Here is a 26031-nt window from a genome sequence, read left to right as displayed (position 1 = left end):
CCCGACACGACCTGATAGTTAAACTCACACAGCACAAGCTCTGGGATGTGGGAGCTCTGCTGACCGCAGGCCCTAATCCTATCACAACAACTAGAAATAGCCGTGGAGCGTTCCTGACTCTCCCTAGACGCCTCTTCACAGCCTAAGAGCTAGCTAGCCCTAGAGATAGAAAATTAAGCCTACCTTGCCTCAGAGAAATTCCCCAAAGGAAAAGGCAGCCCCCCACATATATTGACTGTGAGTAAAGATGAAAGTCACAAACGCAGAAATGAAACAGGTTTCAGCAAAGGGAGGCCAGACTTACTAAACAGACAGAGGATAGGAAAGGTATCTTTGCGGTCAGCACAAAAAAACTACAAAAAGACCACGCAGAGTGTGCAAAAAGACCTCCGCACCGACTCACGGTGTGGAGGTGCCACTCTGCATCCCAGAGCTTCCAGCTAGCAAGACAAAATCATGATAGCCAGCTGGACAAGGAAACAATGAACAAATAATTAACTAGCAGGGACTTAGCTTCTGCTGGAGTAGACAGGTCACCAGAAAGATCCAAGAGCGAACTGAACCAGTACAAGAACATTGACAGCTGGCATGGAGTAACGATCTGAGTGGAGTTAAATAGGGCAGCCAGCCAAAGAATAAACTACGTCACCTGTGGAAGGAACCTCAGAAGCAGCAGCTCCACTCACAGCCACCAGAGGGAGTCCATGGACAGAACTCGCCGAAGTACCATTCATGACCACAGGAGGGAGTTCGATAACAGAATTCACAACAGGGCCCCTAACCAGGTAACCTTGATTACAACTGGGTAACGCACTCTAATAGTAGAGGAGAACCTCAGCAGATGACAGTGATGTTGCTGAAAATAATCTCTATACAAAGAGCAACATTGATATAACCGCCATATGGTCAGTGGTAGATATGAGCCCTGCAGAACATATAACAGATCAAAGTACAGTTACAGATGGTGACGTACCGCTGACGTTCTTTCTGATGGAATCGTTCACTTTTCCAGTCTTTTCCATCTGGCCCAGACTGACACAACTTCTTACACACAGGACTTGTCTGCAGAGATTACAACAAAGACACGTTTCACTTCTCTTATTTTCAGCACGTCACCATCTAGTCGCAACCTGCACAAACATCTCATCCTACTGGTACCCCAATGCTGCTGCCGTATGTATCCCTATTACTGCACCTGCTGTGTGTTTCACTGTCCCTTCTAAATTCTAAAGCAATCCTCTAGAATATAGTAATGCCGGGTGCAAGTGCCCTAGAAAACAGTGCCCACATTTTGCTCCCTAGAAAGTAATAATGCCCTGTGTGCCCCTTTGATAGTCACATTAACCTGAGTTCCCCTATAACAATAAGTGCCCACTTAACATTGAATAATGTTCCGAGTCTCCACCCCTGTACAGCTCCCCTCTACACAGTATGATGCTCTCATACATAACATGATGCCTCCTCACCGTAATGTACCCCCACACAGTATACTGACTCCTTAGAAGCCCACAAACTGCTTGATGGCCCCAACACTGTGTGATGGCCCCTTCATTGTAATCCCCACACTGTATAATGTGTTGTGAATTCTGTTGTCGGGCTCCCTCCTGTGGTCGTGAATGGTACTTCGGCGAGTTCTGTCCATGGACTCCCTCTGGTGGCTGTGAGTGAAGCTGCTGCTTCTGAGGTTCCTTACACAGGTGACGTGGTTTATCCTTTGGTTGGCTGCTCTATTTAACTCCACTCAGATCGTTACTCCATGCCAGCTGTCAATGTTCCTGCATTTGTTCAGTTCGCTCTTGGATCTTTCTGGTGACCTGTCTTCTCCAGCAGAAGCTAAGTTCCTGATAGTTATTATTTGTTCATTGTTTCCTTGTCCAGCTGGTTATTATGATTTTGTCTTGCTAGCTGGAAGCTCTGGGATGCAGAGTGGCATCTCCGCACAGTTAGTCGGTGCGGAGATCTTTTTGCACACTCTGCGTGGTCTTTTGTATTTTTTTGTGCTGACCGCAAAGATACCTTTCCTATCCTCTGTCTGTTTAGTAAGTCTGGCCTCCCTTTGCTGAAACCTGTTTCATTTCTGCGTTTGTGACTTTCATCTTTACTAACAGTCAATATATGTGGGGGGCTGCCTTTTCCTTTGGGGAATTTCTCTGAGGCAAGGTAGGCTTAATTTTCTATCTCTAGGGCTAGCTAGCTCTTAGGCTGTGAAGAGGCGTCTAGGGAGAGTCAGGAACGCTCCACGGCTATTTCTAGTTGTTGTGATAGGATTAGGGCCTGCGGTCAGCAGAGCTCCCACATCCCAGAGCTTGTCCTGCGTGAGTTTAACTATCAGGTCGTGTCGGGTGCTCCTAACCACCAGGTTATAACAGTACAGCTGGCCCAAAGTATTAATGCATCTCAATAGAGCGATAAGAGAAGTTGTGAGACCATTTTTTTTTTGCACTGTGTTTTGTCTTTCTTTTCCCCTAAACCTTTGGGTGGTTCAGGACACAGGTGTAGAGATGGACATTCAAGGTCTGTCCTCTTGTGTGGATCATCTCACTGCAAGGGTACAAAACATTCAAGATTTTGTGGTTCAGAATCCTATGTTAGAGCCTAGAATTCCTATTCCTGATTTATTTTCTGGGGATAGATCTAAGTTTCTGAATTTCAAAAATAATTGTAAATTGTTTCTAGCTTTGAAACCCCGCTCCTCTGGTGACCCTGTTCAACAAGTAAAAATCATTATTTCTTTGTTGCGTGGTGACCCTCAAGACTGGGCATTTTCCCTTGCGCCAGGAGATCCTGCATTGCGTGATGTTGATGCGTTTTTTTCTGGCACTTGGATTGCTTTATGATGAACCAAATTAAGTGGATCAGGCAGAGAAAATCCTGCTGGCTTTGTGTCAGGGTCAGGATGAAGCGGAGGTGTACTGTCAGAAGTTTAGAAAGTGGTCTGTGCTTACTCAGTGGAATGAGTGTGCCCTGGCTGCAATTTTCAGAAAGGGTCTTTCTGAAGCCCTTAAGGATGTCATGGTGGGATTTCCCACGCCTGCTGGTCTGAATGAGTCTATGTCCTTGGCCATTCAGATCGATCGGCGCATGCGTGAGCGCAAAGCTGTGCACCATCTGGCGGTGTTCTCTGAGCATAGGCCTGAGCCTATGCAGTGTGATAGGACTTTGACCAGAGCTGAACGGCAAGAACACAGACGTCGGAATGGGCTGTGTTTTTACTGTGGTGAATCCACTCATGCTATCTCCGATTGTCCTAAGCGCACTAAGCGGTTCGCTAGGTCTGCCACCATTGGTACGGTACAGTCTAAATTTCTTTTGTCCGTTACTCTGATTTGCTCTCTGTCATCCTATTCTGTTATGGCATTTGTGGATTCAGGCGCTGCCCTGAATTTGATGGACTTGGAGTTTGCCAGGCGCTGTGGTTTTTTCTTGGAGCCCTTGCAGTATCCTATTCCATTGAGAGGAATTGATGCTACGCCTTTGGCCAAGAATAAGCCTCAGTACTGGACTCAATTGACCATGTGCATGGCTCCTGCATATCAGGAGGATATTCGCTTTTTGGTGTTGCATAATCTACATGATGTGGTCGTTTTGGAGTTGCCATGGTTACAGGTCCATAATCCAGTGTTAGATTGGAAATCTATGTCTGTGTCCGGCTGGGGTTGTCAGGGGGTACATGGTGATGTTCCATTGTTGTCAATTTCGCCTTCCACTCCTTCTGAAGTCCCTGAGTTTTTATCAGATTACCGGGATGTATTTGAAGAGCCCAAATCCGGTGCCCTACCTCCTCATAGGGATTGCGATTGTGCTATTAATTTGATTCCTGGTAGTAAGTTTCCTAAGGGCCGTCTGTTTAATTTATCTGTGAATAAAAGCTCACCGACACAAAAAGAGGACTTACAAATCCTCCAAAAAATTAAAAAAAGTCACAGAAAAAAGCAGAGATGTTTTACCTGCTGAAGCCTCCCACTGAATGCACCAGCAGGGCGCAGCGGACCCGATAAATGATGGCAAACACACAGGTACAAAAAATACCGATGAAACAACCACTTTCAATCCAGTGTTGGCTGTTTGGCATTAGTGCACAAAAAGATAAAAGATACTAGTCTGTATATGGCATAATTCACACACGCAATGCAAGGCATCTGGTTTGCAGCCTATTAGTAACGCACATACAGGCAGGCTGCCCAGTGCTACAAAATGCATGCTGTGTGAACAGAGGCCAATAGTTTACAGAGCCATCATGGTCCGACTGCGCCCTGCAAGATAAAGTGCAAAAAGAAAACCACATATCAATGTATGTAAGGTATTAGTTTATATTGGGGCCTCAATACGTAAGCTGGCAACCCACGTCACGGGTCCTTACAATTTGCCAGTCCTAACGCTAAACATTGAATAAAAGCTCACCGACACAAAAAGAGGACTTGCAAATCCTCCAAAAAAATTCAAAAAAGTCACAGAAAAAAGCAGAGATGTTTTACCTGCTGAAGCCTCCAACTGAATGCACCAGCAGGGCGCAGCGGACCCGATAAATGATGGCAAACACACAGGTGCAAAAAATACCGATGAAACAACCACTTTCAATCCAGTGTTGGCTGTTTGGCATTAGTGCACAAAAAGATAAAAGATACTAGTCTGTATATGGCATAATTCACACACGCAATGCAAGGCATCTGGTTTGCAGCCTATTAGTAACGCACATACAGGCGGGCTGCCCAGTGCTACAAAATGCATGCTGTGTGAACAGAGGCCAATAGTTTACAGAGCCATCATGGTCCGACTGCGCCCTGCAAGATAAAGTGCAAAAAGAAAACCACATATCAATGTATGTAAGGTATTAGTTTATATTGGGGCCTCAATACGTAAGCTGGCAACCCACGTCACGGGTCCTTACAATTTGCCAGTCCTAACGCTAAACACTGAATAAAAGCTCACCGACACAAAAAGAGGACTTTTTTCTGTGACTTTTTTGAATTTTTTGGAGGATTTGTAAGTCCTCTTTTTGTGTCGGTGAGCTTTTATTCAATGTTTAGCGTTAGGACTGGCAAATTGTAAGGACCCGTGACGTGGGTTGCCAGCTTACGTATTGAGGCCCCAATATAAACTAATACCTTACATACATTGATATGTGGTTTTCTTTTTGCACTTTATCTTGCAGGGCGCAGTCGGACCATGATGGCTCTGTAAACTATTGGCCTCTGTTCACACAGCATGCATTTTGTAGCACTGGGCAGCCCGCCTGTATGTGCGTTACTAATAGGCTGCAAACCAGATGCCTTGCATTGCGTGTGTGAATTATGCCATATACAGACTAGTATCTTTTATCTTTTTGTGCACTAATGCCAAACAGCCAACACTGGATTGAAAGTGGTTGTTTCATCGGTATTTTTTGCACCTGTGTGTTTGCCATCATTTATCGGGTCCGCTGCGCCCTGCTGGTGCATTCAGTTGGAGGCTTCAGCAGGTAAAACTTAATTTATCTGTGCCAGAGCACGCCGCTATGCGGAGTTATATAAAGGAATCCTTGGAGAAGGGTCATATTCGCCCATCGTTGTCACCATTGGGAGCAGGGTTCTTTTTTGTGGTCAAGAAGGATGGCTCTTTGAGACCTTGTATTGATTACCGCCTTCTTAATAAGATCACAGTCAAATTTCAGTATCCTTTGCCGTTGCTGTCTGATTTGTTTGCTCGGATTCAGGGGGCTAGTTGGTTCACCAAGATAGATCTTCGAGGGGCGTATAATCTTGTGCGAATTAAACAGGGCGATGAATGGAAAACAGCATTTAATACGCCCGAGGGCCATTTTGAGTACCTGGTTATGCCATTCGGGCTTTCTAATGCTCCATCTGTGTTTCAGTCCTTTATGCATGACATCTTTCGAGAGTACCTGGATAGATTCATGATTGTATATTTGGATGACATTTTGGTCTTTTCGGATGATTGGGAGTCTCATGTGAAGCAGGTCAGAATGGTGTTCCAGGTCCTTCGTGCGAATTCTTTGTTTGTGAAGGGGTCAAAGTGTCTCTTTGGAGTTCAGAAGGTTTCATTTTTGGGTTTCATTTTTTCCCCTTCTATCGAGATGGACCCTGTTAAAGTTCAGGCCATTTATGATTGGACTCAGCCGACATCTGTGAAGAGCCTGCAGAAGTTCCTGGGCTTTGCTAATTTTTACCGTCGCTTCATCGCTAATTTTTCTAGTATTGCTAAACCGTTGACTGATTTGACCAAGAAAGGTGCTGATGTGGTCAACTGGTCCTCTGCGGCTGTAGAGGCTTTTCAGGAGTTGAAGCGTCATTTTTCCTCTGCCCCTGTGTTGTGCCAGCCAGATGTTTCGCTCCCCTTTCAGGTCGAGGTTGATGCTTCTGAGATTGGAGCAGGGGCTGTTTTGTCGCAAAGAAGTTCTGATGGCTCGGTGATGAAACCATGTGCCTTCTTTTCTAGAAAATTCTCGCCTGCTGAGCGCAATTATGATGTTGGCAATCGAGAGTTGTTGGCCATGAAGTGGGCATTAGAGGAGTGGCAACATTGGCTTGAAGGAGCTAAACATCGCGTGGTGGTCTTGACGGATCACAAGAATTTGACTTATCTCGAGTCTGCCAAATGGTTGAATCCTAGACAGGCTCGATGGTCGCTCTTTTTCTCCCGTTTTGATTTTGTGGTTTCATACCTTCTGGGATCTAAGAATGTGAAGGCTGATGCCCTGTCAAGGAGTTTTGTGCCTGACTCTCCGGGTGTTCCGGAGCCGGCGAGTATTCTTAAAGAGGGGGTAATTTTGTCTGCCATCCCCCCTGATTTGCGGCACATGCTGCAGAAGTTTCAGGCTGATAGACCTGACCGTTGTCCAGCGGAGAAACTGTTTGTCCCTGATAGATGGACTAGTAGAGTTATCTCTGAGGTTCATTGTTCGGTGTTAGCTGGTCATCCTGGAATCTTTGGTACCAGAGATTTGGTGGCTAGATCCTTTTGGTGGCCTTCTTTGTCACGGGATGTGCGTTCTTTTGTGCAGTCCTGTGGGACTTGTGCTCGGGCTAAGCCCTGCTGTTCTCGTGCCAGTGGGTTGCTTTTGCCCTTGCCGGTCCCGAAGAGGCCCTGGACGCATATTTCCATGGATTTTATTTCTGATCTCCCTGTTTCTCAAAGGATGTTGGTCATTTGGGTGGTTTGTGATCGCTTCTCTAAGATGGTCCATTTGGTACCCTTGTCTAAATTGCCTTCCTCCTCTGATTTGGTGCCATTGTTTTTCCAGCATGTGGTTCGTTTGCATGGCATTCCAGAGAACATCGTCTCGGACAGAGGTTCCCAGTTTGTTTTGATGTTTTGGCAGTCCTTTTGTGCTAAAATGGGCATTGATTTGTTTTTTTCTTCGGCTTTCCATCCTCAGACTAATGGCCAAACCGAACGAACTAATCAGACTTTGGAAACATATCTGAGATGCTTTGTTTCTGCTGATCAGGATGATTGGGTGTCCTTCTTGCCTTTGGCTGAGTTCGCCCTTAATAATTGGGCCAGCTCGGCTACTTTAGTTTCTCCGTTTTTCTGTAATTCTGGTTTCCATCCTCGTTTCTCTTAAGGGCAGGTTGAGCCTTCGGACTGTCCTGGTGTGGATACGGTGGTGGACAGGTTGCAGCAGATTTGGACTCATGTGGTGGACAATTTGACATTGTCCCAGGAGAAGGCTCAACGTTTCGCTAACCGCCGGCGCTGTGTTGGTCCCCGACTTTGTGTTGGGATTTGGTTTGGTTGTCATCTCGTCATGTTCCTATGAAGGTTTCCTCTCCTAAGTTTAAGCCTCGTTTCATTGGGCCATATAAGATTTCTGAAGTTCTTAATCCTGTGTTATTTCGTTTAAACCTTCCAGCTTCTTTTGCCATCCATAATGTGTTCCATAGGTCGTTGTTGCGGAGATACGTGGCGCCTATGGTACCCTCCGTTGATCCTCCTGCCCCGGTGTTGGTCGAGGGGGAGTTGGAGTATGTGGTGGAGAAGATTTTGGATTCTCGTGTTTCGAGACGGAAACTCCAGTACCTGGTCAAGTGGAAGGGTTATGGTCAGGAAGATAATTCCTGGGTTTTTGCCTCTGATGTTCATGCTGCCGATCTAGTTCGTGCCTTTCATTTGGCTCATCCTGATCGGCCTGGGGGCTCTGGTGAGGGTTCGGTGACCCCTCCTCAAGGGGGGGGGGTACTGTTGTGAATTCTGTTGTCGGGCTCCCTCCTGTGGTCGTGAATGGTACTTCGGCGAGTTCTGTCCATGGACTCCCTCTGGTGGCTGTGAGTGAAGCTGCTGCTTCTGAGGTTCCTTACACAGGTGACGTGGTTTATCCTTTGGTTGGCTGCTCTATTTAACTCCACTCAGATCGTTACTCCATGCCAGCTGTCAATGTTCCTGCATTTGTTCAGTTCGCTCTTGGATCTTTCTGGTGACCTGTCTTCTCCAGCAGAAGCTAAGTTCCTGATAGTTATTATTTGTTCATTGTTTCCTTGTCCAGCTGGTTATTATGATTTTGTCTTGCTAGCTGGAAGCTCTGGGATGCAGAGTGGCATCTCCGCACCGTTAGTCGGTGCGGAGGTCTTTTTGCACACTCTGCGTGGTCATGATGTCAGAGCTCCCAGGGTCGCTACTCCATCTGTGGATGAACGCACAGAGAAGGGCAGCGACAAGCATAGGGAGATGACCAAGAACTGTCCATAGAGTCCATACAAGGTTCAGAGCCAGTTGACATGATGTCAGAGCTCCCAGGGTCGCTACTCCATCTGTGGATGAACGCACAGAGAAGGGCAGCGACAAGCATAGGGAGATGACCAAGAACTGTCCATAGAGTCCATACAAGGTTCAGAGCCAGTTGACATGATGTCAGAGCTCCCAGGGTCGCTACTCCATCTGTGGATGAACGCACAGAGAAGGGGCAGCGACAAGCATAGGGAGATGACCAAGAACTGTCCCATAGGGACCATACAAGGTCCAAAGCCAGTTGAGTTGACATGATGTCAGAACTCCCAAGGTCGCTACTCCATCTGTGGATGAACGCACAGAAAAGGGCAGCGACAAGCATAGGGAGATGACCAAGAACTGTCCATAGAGTCCATACAAGGTCCAAAGCCAGTTGACACGAGAGTCACCACCTGGCTTATCTGACCATCTCCATGGAACCAGGCGACCAGCGGGTCCCAAACCTGGCTTTCTCCAAACATATCCATGGTTCAGAGATGGTCACTGGATCAGATCTGTGTCCTTCCAACCGGAGCCGAAAACCCCTAGGTTGTTTCCTATAGAATCAAAGATCAGTGTCCCTCGTGATGGTGCCATGATGAATTGGCTGCAGTCCTTTCTCTTGTCTGTTGGGTGGTTTGCAGAATGTCTGGCTGGTAGCTCTATGTACTTCAGTCTCCCAGGATGTCAACTCTGAGTCTTTTTATACCCAAGGCATGTAAGCTATTTTTAGAATTACCCAGTGTCCTTTAGTTCAACATCAAGATATGGCAAACAATGGTGATGGGATTAAGTAGCACTATTAGCATATAAGCACACATCAATAAACAAAGCTTAACCCACTCAATGTACAGTCACTATTACAGACTTACACAGTATGTTAGATAGTATATCAGTGGGCAGTCTGTCTTTTTGACCCACCAGACATAAACACTTAAATTCACAAGCCAATATACAGATGACAAAACAGTTATTTTGTTTATGCAAAATGTAGCTGTCTGTATGTAGCTGTCTGGGTAATTAAGATACAATCTGGTTTCTCCACATTGTCTCTATAGTATAATGCACCCCATAGACAGACTCTGTATAGTATAATGCACCCCTATAGGCCTCTATAGTTTAATGCACTCCCAATAAGTATATATACGTATAATGCACTCCCCATAGGCCTCTATGATATAATACACTCTCCATAGGCCTCTATAGTATAATGTACCCCCATAGGCCTCTACAGTATAATGAACTCCCCATAAAAATAAATAAATACAATACTCACCTCTTCACCTTTTTCCACCGCTGCTTCCGAGCGCATTTCAGGACAGCGGGCGCCAAGTAATATCATCATGCAGTGTCTGTGTCATTGACGTCAGATGCAGATGTCAGGACTTGGACTGTATATCTGTTTCTGTTTGCCCTCAGTTCAGTTACTTTTGCCCTTACCTAAGATGGAGTCATTGGCCTCACTGGGGCCATCTTGTTTCCTGTCAGATTTTCCTTGTTCCTGTCTGTGGTGTATTTAAGGGAGTTTTGTATATATATACTCATTGCTTGAGTATCTTGTTCCTGACTTGTGATCAAGCTGGAAGAACTGCTAACTTGCTGGTTTCTTCGTTACTTTGGGATACCCCGTCTGTCTCCGGTTCTACATCTCTTCTTTGCAAAGACTTGTTTCCCTGGATCTGCTCTGCACTCGTCTCTGCCGCTGGACTGCTCCCTGCTAGGAGGCCTGGTCTGGTCTCCAGGCCCCTGGACCTGACATACTTGGACTTCTACGGTCTGTACACGTGTTTACTGTCTATCCAGCTCTGTCTGCTACTAACCTGCTGTGTCATAGCTGTTTACCTGCATATCATTATAAATATTCTTGAACTCTTAACCTATTGTCTCTCGGCCTCTTTTCTGACCCATGATACTGATCTCCACTGCACTTAGCACTAAGTTTATTACAGCAGTTGAGGATTGATGGAAGAGGGAGCGTGAGCCCCTACCTCATGTCATGGGCCCCATAGTGGTCGAGTGCCGGTGCATAAAGATCGAGTCTCTCTGTTCTGCTGCAGAATGTAATTGTATGGGCACACTAAGCACGCCAATACAGTTACAGAAGTGTAGTTCCAGGTAAGCCCCTCAGAGTGCAGGGTTCTGGGCTACTGCCCCCTCTGCCCTCCCCCCCCCCCCGTAGCTACCTACGGTACTGATATACATACACACATTAACCTTAAAGTGTCTACATATACAAATATATGAACCGATATAAACCCTTTAGTATCTACATTTATAAGGATACACATAAACCCTATAATATCTACATATATACAGGTCATCTCACAAAATTAGAATATCATCTAAAATTTAATTTATTTCAGTTCTTCAATACAAAAAGTGAAACTCATATTAGATAGTCATTACAAACAGAGTGATCTATTTTCAAGTGTTTATTTCTGTTAATGTTGATGATTATGGCTTACAGACAATGAAAACCCAAAAGTCATTATCTTTGTAAATTAGAATACTTTATAACACCAGCTTGAAAAAATGTGGCATATTGTACTTCAAGATAGTGGTAAAATTTATTTGATATGACTTGTGCTTATTTGCGAAAAAAAAAGTTTGGCAAAAATTTTGAAAATTTCAAATTTAATTTTTATGCCCTTAAATAAGAGAGTCATATCACACAAACTAGTTAATAAATAACATTTCCCACATGTCTACTTTACATCAGCACAATTTTTGAAACACAAGTTTTTTGTTAGGAAGTTATAAGGGTTAAAAGTTGACCAGTGATATCTCATTTTTACAAAAAAAATTAACAAAACCATTTTTTAAGGACCACATCACATTTGAAGTGACTTTGGGGGGACCTATGACAGAATATGCCTAAAACCTACACTATTCTAAAAACTGCACCCCTCAAGATACTCAAAACCACATTCAAGAAGTTTATTAACTCTGTGCTTCACAGAAATTAATAAAAATAAAAGGAAAAAATAAACATTTAACTTTTTTCACAAAAATTTTCCTTTAGACCCAATTTTTATTTTCATAAGGGTAACTGGAGAAAGTGCACCATAACATTTGTTGTGCAACTTTTCCCGAGCATGCCTATACCTCATATGTGGGGGAAAACCACTGTTTAGGTCCACGGCAGGGCTCGGAAGGAATGAGCGCCATTTGACTTTTTGAATGTAAAATTTCCCACAAAAGTTTTTTAGCACAAAATTTTGTATTTTCATAAGGGTAACAGGGGAAAATGGACCCCCAAATTTGTTGAGCAATTTCTCCTGAGTTCACAGATTTCCCATATGTGGTAAAAACTATTTTTGACACCACACCACAGGTGTATCACAGAATTTTATACCATTGGCAGTGAAGACAAAATAATTACATTTTTGCCAAAATTGTGTGTTAGCCCAAAATTTTACATTTTCATACTGGGAAATGGGTAAAAATGGCACGAAAATTAGTCCCACAATTTCTGCTGAATGTAGAAATACCCCATATGTGGCTATGCAGTACTGCTTAGCCATACAGGGAGACTTGGCAGGGACGGAGTGCTATTTGCCTCCTGGAGCACATATTTTCCTAGAATAGTTTGCAGCAGGGGCGGACACTGACAGCTTGGGGCCCCTGTGCAAGAAATGTGTCTGTGGGCCCCTCTCCTTCTATGGCGACAAAGCTACATTATATATATATATATATATATATATATATATATATAGCCACACACATGTATATATATTACATAGTCTCCTTTGTTATGTATATTGCCGTCCCTTATTATACAGTGCCCTCTCTTGTCATGTACAGTACCGTCCCTTACATATTGGATTATATAGAGCCCTGTTTTTTATTACATACTGTCCTGTCTTGTTAGCTGTATAATGTAATTATGGCTGATGGAGCATGGGAATGCTTCTTTTCTAATGGAGGAGCTGATGGACTGGTCGTCTGGTCACCGACTCCTCCATCAGCAGTCATTTTACATATAACAAGAGAGGGGACTATGTAATAAAAGAGGGCGCTGTGAATAACAAAAATAACAAGAATACACTATGTAAGAGACAGCACTGTAGATAACAGCAGAGGAAGCTATAAAATATGGGACGGCATCATAAAATAATAAGCGAGTACGCTATATACTAAGGGACTGTGCTATATACTTCCTCCACCTTCCCTGTTCCTAAATTCATTATAAATCCCCCTTCTTCCCATCCCAATCCCCCACACCCATCTTGTCCTCCTCCCCCCGCATCCCATTATTGTCCTCTCCCCCACCCCAATCATTGCCCTTTTCACCAGCTCCATCATTGCCTTCCCCACCACCCCCATCATTGCCCTCTTCACCACCTCCATCATTGCTTTCTCCTCCACCACCCCCATTATTGTCCTTTCCACCACCACCATCATTGCCTTTTCCCCACAACTGGTGAAGTATATGCAGAAAGGACATTCTGTTAAAAGGGACTCTGTCACCTGAATTTGGAGGGAACAATCTTCAGCCATAGGGGCGGGGTTTTCAGATGTTTGATTCACCCTTTCCTTACCCGCCGGCTGCATGCTGGCTGCAATATTGGATTGAAGTTCATTCTCTGTCCTCCATAGTACACGTCTGCGCAAGGCAAGATTGTCCGATTATACATTAATTGCTCTCTTGGACCTGCAAGAATGATCACATTGTGTTGGCAAATTTTAGGCCACGCCTCTGGCCACACCCATTCACTAGCCACACCCATATTCACGTCCCAACCACACCCATTTAGCACTGCTGATCACACTGTTCATAAAGAATAATTATAAACAAAAAAATATGGCCACACAGTGCTCCATACGGTATAATGACCCCACATGATGCTCCATACTGTATAATGGCCGCACATGATGCTCCATACTGTATAATGGCCACACATGATGCTCAATACTGTATAATGGCCGCACATGATGCTCCATACTGTATAATGGCCGCACATGATGCTCAATACTGTATAATGGCCACACATGATGCTCAATACTGTATAATGGCCGCACATGATGCTCCATACTGTATAATGACTGCACATGATGCTCAATACTGTATAATGGCCACACATAGTGCTCCATACTGTATAATGGCCGCACATGATGCTCCATACTGTATAATGGCCGCACATGATGCTCCATACTGTATAATGGCCACACATGATGCTCAATACTGTATAATGACCGCACATGATGCTCCATACTGTATAATGGCCACACATGATGCTCCATACGGTATAATGACCCCACATGATGCTCTATACTGTATAATGACCGTACATGATGCTCCATACTGTATAATGGCCGCACATGATGCTCCATACTGTATAATGACCGCACATGATGCTCCATACTGTATATTGACTGCACATGATGCTCCATACTGTATAATAGCCGCACATGATGCTCCATATTGTATATTGGCAGCACATGATACTTTGTACCGTATAATGGCCACACATAGCTACTCCTAACACACGCGGCTGCGCTCTGTAAACTTTGCACACACGGCTCCGCTCCGTACACACGGCTCCACTCCATACATCTCATACACACACGGCTCCGCTCCGTACACCTCGTACACATTCAGCTCCGCTCCATACACCTCGTACACATTCAGCTCCTCTCCATACACCTCGTACACACACCGCTCCGCTCCATACACCTTGCACACGCTGCTCCGCTCCGTATACCTTGCACACACACGGCTCTGCTGCGTACACCTCATACACATACGGCTCCTTTCCATACATCTCGTACACACACGGCACTACTCCGTACACCTCGTACACGCACGGCTTCGCTCTATACACATTGCACACGCTGCTCCGCTCCGTATACCTTGTACACGCATGGCTCTGCTCCGCACACATGGCTCTGCTCTGTACACCTCGTACACACGTGGCTCCGCTCCGTACACCTCGTACACACGTGGCTCCGCTCCATACACCTTTCACACTCTGCTCTGATCCGCACACCTCGTACACACACGACTCCGCTCCGTACACCTGTCACATGCTGCTCCGCTCCGTACACCTCGTACCCACGCGGCTGCGCTCCGTACACCTCGTACACACGCAGCTCCGCTCCGTACACACGCGGCTCTGCTCCGTACACCTCATACACACGGCTCCGCTCCGTACACCTTGTACACACGCGGCTGTGCTCCGTACACTTCGTACACACGGCTCCATACACCTCTTACACACGACTCCGCTCCGTACACCTTTCACATGCTGCTCCGCTCCGTACACCTCGTACACACGCGGCTGTGCTCCGTACACCTCGTACACACGGCTCCGCTCCGTACACCTCGTACACACGGCTCCGCTCCGTACACCTCATGCACACGGCTCCATACACCTCTTACACACACGGCTCCGCTCCGTACACCTCGTACACACGCGGCTCCGCTCCGTACACCTCGTACACACACGGCTCCGCTCCGTACACCTCGTACACACGCGGCTGTGCTCCGTACACACGGCTCCATACACCTCTTACACACGACTCCGCTCCGTACACCTTTCACATGCTGCTCCGCTCCGTACACACGTGGCTGTGCTCCGTACACCTCGTACACACGCGGCTGTGCTTCGTACACCTCGTACACACGGCTCCGCTCCGTACACCTCGTGCACACGCGGCTGCGCTCCGTACACCTCGTGCACACGCGGCTGCGCTACGTACACCTCGTACACACGCAGTTGCGCTCCGTACACCTCGTACACACGCGGCTGTGCTCCGTACACCTCGTACACACGCGGCTGTGCTCCGTACACCTCGTACACATGCGGCTGTGCTCCGTACACCTCTTACACACGACTCCGCTCCGTACACCTTTCACATGCTGCTCCGCTCCGTACACCTCGTACACACGCGGCTCCGCTCCGTACACCTCGTACGGGCTTCTCCTCCGGTCGCATTTGCCCTGTGACTATTCAGCCTCACAGCCTCCTGCAGCAGGATTTATCCTATGGTGCTTTCTCCAGCACTATTTTCACCTTTTGACCACTCCTAGGATCAGACTATGCAGGGTATTTCTGTGTACATATTTGGACATCTTCCCCGGTCCCTTTCTTTGGATATCTAGGGCAGTTTATTTTATCTGCTCCTCTGTGTCCATAGGGGTTTTTTTTGCTGGAAGCTGCATATTGTGGTGGGGTGTTGCATGCTATTTGCATGCTGTGTGGCTTGTATTATACTTGACTGTGTGCATATTTGTTGTTATATGGTTGTATACAGCGTGTTCATTTCAAATTTTGACTATATATAGTTACATTAATAATATTAAGTGCAGAGGGCAGGGACACGTCTGGAAGATTTCATACGTTTATATATCTATGTATATTTTGGCATACAGTGTTCACAGGGGCATCTGCACGGAGGTTATGTGTGATTTTAGATGTTTTTAATTATGTTCCCAATAAAGCTTATATTATTTTTATCATAACTTTGGTGGTGTGCAGATATTTTGATGGCTCTTGTTTCTTGTGCTTTTGTTAGTTTGCATTATTAGCCATCAGTCTTGCACCCCCTTTATATATTATATCTGCATATTGCAGTGGTGCGTCAGCTATCCCATATGGTACACCTCGTACACACGCGGCTCCGCTCCGTACACCTCGTACACACGCGACTGCGCTCCGAACACCTCGTACATGCGCGGCTCCGCTCCGTACACCTCGTATACACGCGGCTCCGCTCCGTACACCTCGTACACACGCGGCTCTGCTCCGTACACCTCGTACACACGCGGCTGCGCTCCGAACACCTCGTACACACGCGGCTCCGCTCCGTACACCTCGTACACACGCGGCTCCGCTCCGTACACCTTGTACACAGCGGCTGCGCTCCGAACACCTCGTACACATGCGGCTCCGCTCCGTACACCTCGTACACACTCGGCTGTGCTCCGTACACCTCTCACACACGACTCCGCTCCGTACACCTTTCACATGCTGCTCCGCTCCGTACACACGCGGCTGCACTCCGTACACCTCATGCACACGGCTCCATACACCTCTTACACACACGGCTCCGCTCCGTACACACGCGGCTGCGCTCCGAACACCTCGTACACACGCGGCTCCGCTCCGTACACCTCGTACACACGCGGCTCCGCTCCGTACACCTCGTACACACGCGGCTGCGCTCCGAACACGTCGTACATACGCGGCTCCGCTCCGTACACCTCGTACACACGCGGCTGCGCTCCGAACACCTCGTACACACGCGGCTCCGCTCCGTACACCTCGTACACACGCGGCTGCGCTCCGAACACCTCGTACATACGCGGCTCCGCTCCGTACACCTCGTACACACGCGGCTCCGCTCCGTACACCTAGTACACACGCGGCTGCGCTCCGAACACCTCGTACACGTGCGGCTCAGCTCCGTACACCTCGTACACATGCGGCTCCGCTCCGTACACCTCGTACACACGCGGCTGCGCTCCGAACACCTCGTACACACGCGGCTCCGCTCCGTACACCTCGTACACATGCGGCTCCGCTCCGTACACCTCGTACACACGCGGCTGTGCTCCGTACACCTCGTACACACGCGGCTCCGCTCCGTACACCTCGTACACATGCGGCTCCGCTCCGTACACCTCGTACACACGCGGCTGTGCTCCGTACACCTTTCACATGCTGCTCCGCTCCGTACACCTCATGCACACGGCTCCATACACCTCTTACACACACAACTCCGCTCCATACACCTTTCACACGCTGCTCTGATCCATACACCTCGTACACACACGGCTGTGCTACATCCACACTGTAAACACCTCCTGACCTCACACATACGCATTAACTTACCCTCCTCCGGCGCCCATGGCAACCAGCAGAGTCCTGTACAAGGATGTCCTCCCGATCATGTGACCCCTGACTCCTCCCATCCTGTGACCTCATCACATGTCCTGTGCGCACAGAGCAGCCATCATGTGGTGTGCTGCTGTGCGGGCCGGGTGCAGGGAATCGGAGCTCTCAGCTGACCGGGTAATATCACATACCTCCCAACCAGTGCGGGACAATTAATGTCCCGCCCGGGATCGTGGGGCTGACTGTCAAAATCAGGACAGTCCCGCTGGATCCGGGACGGTTGGGAGGTATGGTTATTGCATGCTCAGTAAAGTGAATCCAGAGGGAGGATCCCCCCTTTTCTCCTTACCTCACCCCAGCACATTCTCCTGCTACTAATGTGACTTCACTGTCCTCTGATTCAGCTCAGCACATGCAGAGCAAGAGCTTTGTGGAGTTGAAGTGAAGTTGCAGATCTAGTCTGAAGTCAGCAATCACGGGTGTTTAGTGTGCTGCAGAGCAGAGTGAGGGGAAGAGGAGCTCACAGGGGGGGAAGAAGACTGCACACACACCTGCCTCTCTGGGGATCACCGTTGCTGGCAGCTTCCTCTCTCTGGCACAGCAACGCTGTGTGAGAGACAGGAAACGCAGGAAGGGAGCAGAACTCATCACTGCATCTCCGTCCGTTGCCATTTTCTTTTGCAGGCAGCGGAGCTTACCTCACATGAGGGCAATCTGGCCAGGGGCTCCTGGGGGCCAGATTGCCCTCATTATTAGCCATCCTGCAGGGGCCCCCCTCCACCTCTGGACCCCTGTGCAGCGGTATGTCCGCCGCTGGTTTGCAGACTCCGTATACAGAGCCCCTAACTGCTAGAAAAGCAGAATTCCCACTCAAGTGACCACAGTTTGGAAATTATACCCCTTTGGGAATTTATCTACAGGTGTAATGATGACTGACTCCATGGGTGTTTTCCAGAAACAAGCAGCAGTGGATGTTGCTGAGTAAAAATTGCAAACTGCCATTGTAGTAACCAGTACGCTGTAGTGACCAGTACATTATGCCCAGCTCATGCTTCTGCAGACATGCACCCATAAATTAGGCAGGCTCTCAGAACTACATAAATGCCAAACATGTGGGCACTATATGTGGTTTAGACACACTGGGGCTCTAAAGGAAGGGGGGCATTTTGATTTGCTGAATTTCTTATGAGGGACGAGGAGCCATTCTTGCTTTTCCAGAGCCTTTGTGCTACCAGTAACACGGAAGCCCCCTAGATTTCCATTAACAGATGATGGACCTGAGTGGAGACTTGCTTTTTTTTGTGGATTTAGTTGAAGCTTTTATTGGGAACATTTACATAACATTTGGATCACATTCATACTGCGCTCTACCCTGAGCGCTTACTTTGGTGTTTCCATCTAAATCTCCGAGTGACATGATTCAGATGAAACCGAGGGATCCATTCACTATAATGAGGCAGCAGAATTACTCTGGTCTCTGTCTGGCCTCTGTTCAGTGGTGTCCTTCTATTCAGAAGTGCACAAAACTGTGGTCAACCGCACTTTTATGCCTGCCTAAAAAGACACCGCCGGATGACAGGTCTGACAGCGTCTACAGTGCCTTCATCTGCCTCATTATAGGGAATCTTCTGCCAGAGGTCCTGACAATCACATATTTTAGAGATTTACACGGAAACCCCTACGTAAGTGCTCAGTGCAGAGCACAGGATAAATGTGCATCGCATTGAGCTGATGGAAGTACACAGGGAACCCACTCCCTGTGCGATATCCTCGATATCGCTGTCACTATTGACAGCGGCATTAGATGGGTTAAATGCCTGCGATCGGTGCTGGCACTGATCATGGGAATTACTGCAGGGTGTCAGTTGTCACATAGAGCTGACACCCGCACCAGCACGCCACTGCACAAAGCGTGAGGCCGTGCGATCAATGCGCCATACATATACTTCTCTCTGCGGAATCGCAGCTCAAGCAGAGCAGTATATTATGCACGGCGCATGTTGGGAAGGGGTTAAATCAGACTATCCAAGACCTGGACTGGAAGTAAATGAGTAGCTCTTTAAGCTGCTCGTAAAACCTGGACCCATAATCTAGGCTCATTAAAACACCTTTGAGCACTAAGTGTGCTAGAGCTTGTTTCTCCAGGCCCTACATCACTGGGGCTTTGCACCTCGGGTACCGGGGTCAGACTGGCCTGGTGGGCTGTCGAGAAAATCCCCTGTGGGCCCTTGCAGTGGACCAGGGAGATGGCGGTGGGAAGAAGAAAAAAATAGTCTGCAGTTTTTAGGGTCACAGGCCCTTTAAAAGCGAAGGCCAAGTATGTGCAGGGGCGTGCGCATGCAGTGTTAATTACTAGTGATGAGAGAGTATACGCGTTGCTCGGGTTTTCCCAAGCACGCTCGGGTGACCTCCGAGTAGGTTAGTGTTCGGAGATTTAGTTTTCGTCACATCAGCGGAATGATTTACAGCTATTAGCCAGCTTGAATACATGTGGGGATTCCCTAGCAACCAGGCAACCCCCACATGTACTTAGGCTGGCTATTAGCTGTAAATCATTCAGCTGAGGTGACGAAAACTAAATCTCCGAACACTAACAAATGCTCGGAGGTCACCTGAGCGTGCTTGGAAAACCCGAGCAACGAGTATACTCGTTCATCACTATTCATTACCTGAAACACCGCAGCGCACGATCAACACTGACGAGTGTGCGCCTGTTGACACAAGCGTATGACGTCAATGTAATGCACCACATGCGACGGGAGCACACATTCAGCTGCCGGCCTCTGCTAGGTCAGTGGCCATTTTAATATGACCATGCCGGATCTGCAGAGGACAAGGATGCCACCCGACACAGGCAGGCAAGAGGAATCTTATTTTTTTCTCTCTCTCTGTGCATGCGACCAGGAGGGATATATAGAGGGACAGGATTGATATGTATGGGGCAAGATGGATATATGGGGGACCAGGATAAATATATGGGGGAAGCAGGACAAGGGACCAGGATACATACAGTATATGGGGGGACTGGATGGATATACAGTATATGGGGGGCCAGGATGGATATATGAGGGAGAAGGATGGATATATGGAAGGGGGCAGGATGGACATATGGAGGAGCCAGGATGGATATATGGGGGGAGCCAGGATAGATTTATGGAGGGGCCAGAGGGGATATATGGGGGAGCCAAGATGGATATATGGAGGGGCCAGGATGGATCTATAGAGGGGTCATGATGGATAGTTGGGGGAGCCGGGATGGATATAAGGAGGGGCCAGAGTGGATATATAGGGGAGCCAGGATGGATTTATGGGGAGGGGCCAGGACAAGGGACAACAATGGATATATGGAAGGGCCAGGATGGATATATGGAGGGGAAACTTCCATGGAGGGAACAAAAGGGAGGTCCTGTTACTGTGCAGGGCGGCACTACGTCACTTTTTTTCTCAATCTGATGTAGTGTAGAAGTCAGGGAAAAAGTGGGGAATGTGCTCTGAAAGTGATCAGCTATTGTGTCACTATCCATTTTTGGATTTGTGGCAGCTCTGGTTCCACTTTGTTTAAATGTAGCTTTTTTCCCTTTCAGTCCATCAGGGGTTAATGTCAGTTTCCACCCTGGCAATCTGGTGTAACTTGATGCATCTGCTGGCTGTTGGTGAGCTCTCTGGGTGCAGTGGTGTTTCTGCTAGGTTCATTATCCTGGTGCCTTTATTCTGCTGTGCGGTGCTTTGCAGCAGGGACAGCTAAGTGTTTAGTTCCTCGTCCCTTTCGTGTTTGTCACTTTCCCCCATGTGGTTATATCTGCAAAGGTGAGGCTAGTGCTCTTCGCCGGCCAGTGCACTAGGCAGGGCAGAGTTAGGCGACAGGGACAAAGTATCCTGATGGCGGGGGGGGGGGGGGGGGGGAAGACCCACTTAGGGCGTTAACGGAGTGCAGGGACAGGCTCAGGCTTGAGCTTAGGGGTGATCATTCCTGCATTTCCCTATTGTTAGGGCCTTCCTCCCACCTTTTCCATCCCGGTGTTGGTGTGTTGTGCCATCCCCTCACCAACCCCCTCCATAGGGGTCCCTTTATATATCGTGCCTAGTGATGAGCGAGTGTATTCGTTGCTCGGGTTTTCCCGAGCACGCTCGGGTGACCTCCAAGTATTTATGACTGCTCGGAGATTTAATTTTAGCTGAATGATTTACAACTACTAGCCTGCTTGATTACATGTAGGGATTCCCTAGGAACCAGGCAACCGCCACATGTTCTAAGCCTGGCTAGTAGCTGTAAATAATTCAGCTGCCGCGATGAAAACTAAATCTCCGAACAGTCATAAATACTTGGAGGTCACCCAAGCGTGCTCGGGAAAACCCGAGCAACAAGTACACTCGCTCATCACTAATCGTGACAAGTCCTGACTGGAGAAGTGATTGCGGTCAATGCTGGATGAAGAAAAGCGAAGATGAAGGACTTCAACTACAGACGTCACTGTTGAGTCAATGTATTACATGTACAAAAGCACTATGCAATATATAATCACCGGTGATCACTGTATTACCTGTACATTGACACGATATACAGAGCGTCTGTGTATAATGTCACTGATAATCACTGCATTACCTGTAAACTGACACTATATACAGAGCTCCTGTGTATTATGTCACTGGTGATCGCTGTATTACCTGTACACTGACAATATATACAGAGCTCCTGTGTATAATGTCATTAGTGATCCCTGTATTACCTGTACACTATACACTGACAATGTATACAGAGCTCCTGTGTATTATGTCACTGGTGATCACTGTATTACCTGTATACTATATACAGAGCTCATGTGTAAAATGTTACTGGTGATTACTGTATTACCTGTACACTATACACTGTATACAGAGCCCCAGTCTATAATGTATCTGGTGATAACTATTACCTGTACACTAACACTATATGCAGAGCTCTTGTGTATAATATTACTAGTGGTTATAACAGTGCTGTTAGTATTGTGGTTTGTATACATGATTAATATTGTAGTATATGGTCACTATGTGGTGGTAATTTGTGGTCTGGTCATGGTGGGTGTGCCGGTATTTATCCCCTGTATGTGGTATTATTCGGTCACTATGTGGTGGTAGTTTGTGGTCTGGTCACAGTGTGGGGTATTTGTCCCTTGTATGTGGTGATACTCGGTCACTTTGTGGTGGTAATTTGTGGTCTGGTCAGTGTGGTGTTATTTGTCCCTTGCATGTGGTATTATTCGGTCATTATATGGTGGAATATGTAGTCTAGTTATGGTGTGGTGTTATTTCTCCTTGTATATGGTATTATTTGGTCGCTATATACTTGTAATATGTTGTATTATTTGGTCACTATATGGTCTGTTCATGGGGTGGGGTGTTTCTTGTATATGGTATTATTCAGTCACTATGAGGTCTGGAAAAGGAAAGGTCAGTGTAAAGAGCATATAACGAAAGAGAGACAGTGTGGGGGTCTTATTTTGTGCAGACAATATAGTGAGGGGCAATTTTTTATTCAGAAGCATTATAATGACACTTGTATCTTTAAGGGCATCATGTGGAGATTTTCTGCAAAAGAGCGGAGAAGATGGAAGTCTGCAGAGACGAGCTGTGGATGAGAAACAGTACAGGGGAACGGGGGCATGTATTAGGATACAGTATGGGGGAATGAGGGCATGTATGAGGAAACAGTACTGGGGAATGTACGAAGAAACAGTATGGGGGAATAAGGGCATGTATGAGGAAACAGTATAGGGGAATGGGGGGCATATATGAGTTAACAGTATGGGGGGATGGGTGCAGCAGGATGGGGAGCAAACGGGGGAATGCATGTGGACAGTATGAGTAGTGATGTGAAAATGTATGTGGACAGAGTACAAGGATTGAGGGTGATGGAATGTGTGCAGACAGTATGTGGAGTCAGGTGAGCAGGCAGCATAGAAAGTGAGGGGGTAAATATATGAGGAGACAGTATGGTGAACAGGCGGGATGTGAGAAGAGACAGTATGAGGAGGGAGGGGAATAGTGAGAGGAGACAGCATCGGGGGAGAAAAGTGAGTGGGCACAGAATGGAAACTGAGTAGTGGGAGCGTAGATGGAGGGACAGTGTAAGGGCACAGCCAGGAGGGGACAGTATACCAAGCAGGAGGCATGTGATGAAAGTACAGTATAAATACTGGGCCCATAAAGGGGGGACACAGTATGAGAGTACAGTGTGTCCTTTCCACCACCACCATCCTTGCCCATTCCACCACCTCTATCATTGCCTTCTGTCCCCCCACCCCATCATTGCCCATTCCACCAACTCCATCATTTCCTCCCCCCTCCACTATTGCCCTTTCCACCACCTCCATCATTTCCTCCTCCCCCACCACCACTGCATTCTCCCTCCACCATCATTGCCCATTCCATCACCTCCATCATTGCCTTCTCCGTCCCCCCACCCCTATCATTGCTCATTCCACCAACTCCATCATACCCTCCTCCCCACCACCCCCATTATTGTCCTTTCCACCACATCCATCATTTCCTCCTCCAAATCATCCCCATCCTTGACCATTCCACCACTTCCATCATTCCCTCCTCCCCAACCATCTCCATCATTGCCTTCTCCCCATCAGCCCTATCATTGCCCTCTCTTCCCCCCTACACACACATACCATTTACCTCTCTGCACATTACCCCGCAGTGCTATACACACACACAAACACTCACTGATCACTCTGCCGCAGCATCTCTGTCGCCTTCCTCTCTGGCACAGCCGCCGCTGAATAATGATGTCATCCAGCGGTGCTGCTTTCTGTGTGAGAGGAAGCGTGGACAGGGAGCAGGACAGAGCCAGTGGGGGAGATACTGCGGATCGCCGCATTAGGCGGCCTGACTGCGCCCCCTGCTGGCTGCACCCCTAGATACATTTCTGGCTGGGCTCACCCTCAGAGTCCTCGTGCGATCCCTGCATCTCTCTCTGTTGTTCCAGGCACCAGCATTTTCTTCCTGTGTGAGCGGTCACCTGGTACCGCTCATTAGGGTAATGAATATGTGCTCCACGCCTACGTGAGTGGAGATGCATCTATATTAATCACCTTAATGAGCGGTACCATGTGACCGCTGAGCACAGGAAGAGCTGCCGGCGCTGAGTTGCAGGCACCGCTGGAGGAGGGTGAGTATGAGGTCTTCAAGAAGGTGGGTCGGTGGGCGGGCGGGCGGGCGGCCGACCCCGGACTTAAAAAAAAAAAAAAAAAGTTTGCCTAGTGGCAAATACAGCCCTGCAGACATCCCACCTGCGGCTCCATTATTAAATGGGATAAGTGTCCTATGAGGGATAAAACTTCCTCATTCTTCTGATCGGTACAGTTTCTAATGGTCGGAACTAAGCAATCGCCTATCCTCTAGAGCCCATGGATTGGTGATAACTTGTTTTACCCAAAGAACCCCTTTAATGCAAAATACCGTAATTGTACACCCCAGTTATGGTGGTGCACAGTAGATGTGCAGGAGTCTCCTGTATTTTACAGTCGATGTTCCACTATTACAGAAATAACGACTAACAGATATTTGCATATTGCTGTACGGTGCGCCCGTAGAGAGTCCATTCCCCCTGTGGGCCCCAGACACCGCAGTTTGACCCTGTCGGGGACACATTCTTCCATTCCACAACCTGTCCAGCTGCCACCTAACAATGCATAAACCATAAAGTATCTACAAATACACAAACATAACCCCTAAATGATCTCTCTCTCTCTCTATATATATATATAATCTATACAGATATATATACAGTGGGGCAAAAAAGTATTTAGTCAGTCAGCAATAGTGCAAGTTCCACCACTTAAAAAGATGAGAGGCGTCTGTAATTTACATCATAGGTAGACCTCAACTATGGGAGACAAACTGAGAAAAAAAAATCCAGAAAATCACATTGTCTGTTTTTTTAACATTTTATTTGCATATTATGGTGGAAAATAAGTATTTGGTCAGAAACAAAATTTCATCTCAATACTTTCTAATATATCCTTTGTGGGCAATGACAGAGGTCAAACGTTTTCTGTAAGTCTTCACAAGGTTGCCACACACTGTAGTTGGTATGTTGGCCCATTCCTCCATGCAGATCTCCTCTAGAGCAGTGATGTTTTTGGCTTTTCGCTTGGCAACACGGACTTTTAACTCCCTCCAAAGGTTTTCTATAGGGTTGAGATCTGGAGACTGGCTAGGCCACTCCAGGACCTTGAAATGCTTCTTACGAAGCCACTCCTTCGTTGCCCTGGCGGTGTGCTTTGGATCATTGTCATGTTGAAAGACCCAGCCACGTTTCATCTTCAATGCCCTTGCTGATGGAAGGAGGTTTGCACTCAAAATCTCACGATACATGGCCCCATTCATTCTTTCATATACCCGGATCAGTCGTCCTGGCCCCTTTGCAGAGAAACAGCCCCAAAGCATGATGTTTCCACCACCATGCTTTACAGTAGGTATGGTGTTTGATGGATGCAAC

This window comes from Ranitomeya imitator, chromosome 6 (genome assembly GCF_032444005.1).
Source record: "Ranitomeya imitator isolate aRanImi1 chromosome 6, aRanImi1.pri, whole genome shotgun sequence".
Taxonomy (NCBI): domain Eukaryota; kingdom Metazoa; phylum Chordata; class Amphibia; order Anura; family Dendrobatidae; genus Ranitomeya; species Ranitomeya imitator.
The sequence above is the reverse complement of the archived record's forward strand: the minus strand, read 5'-3'. Positions refer to the sequence as shown.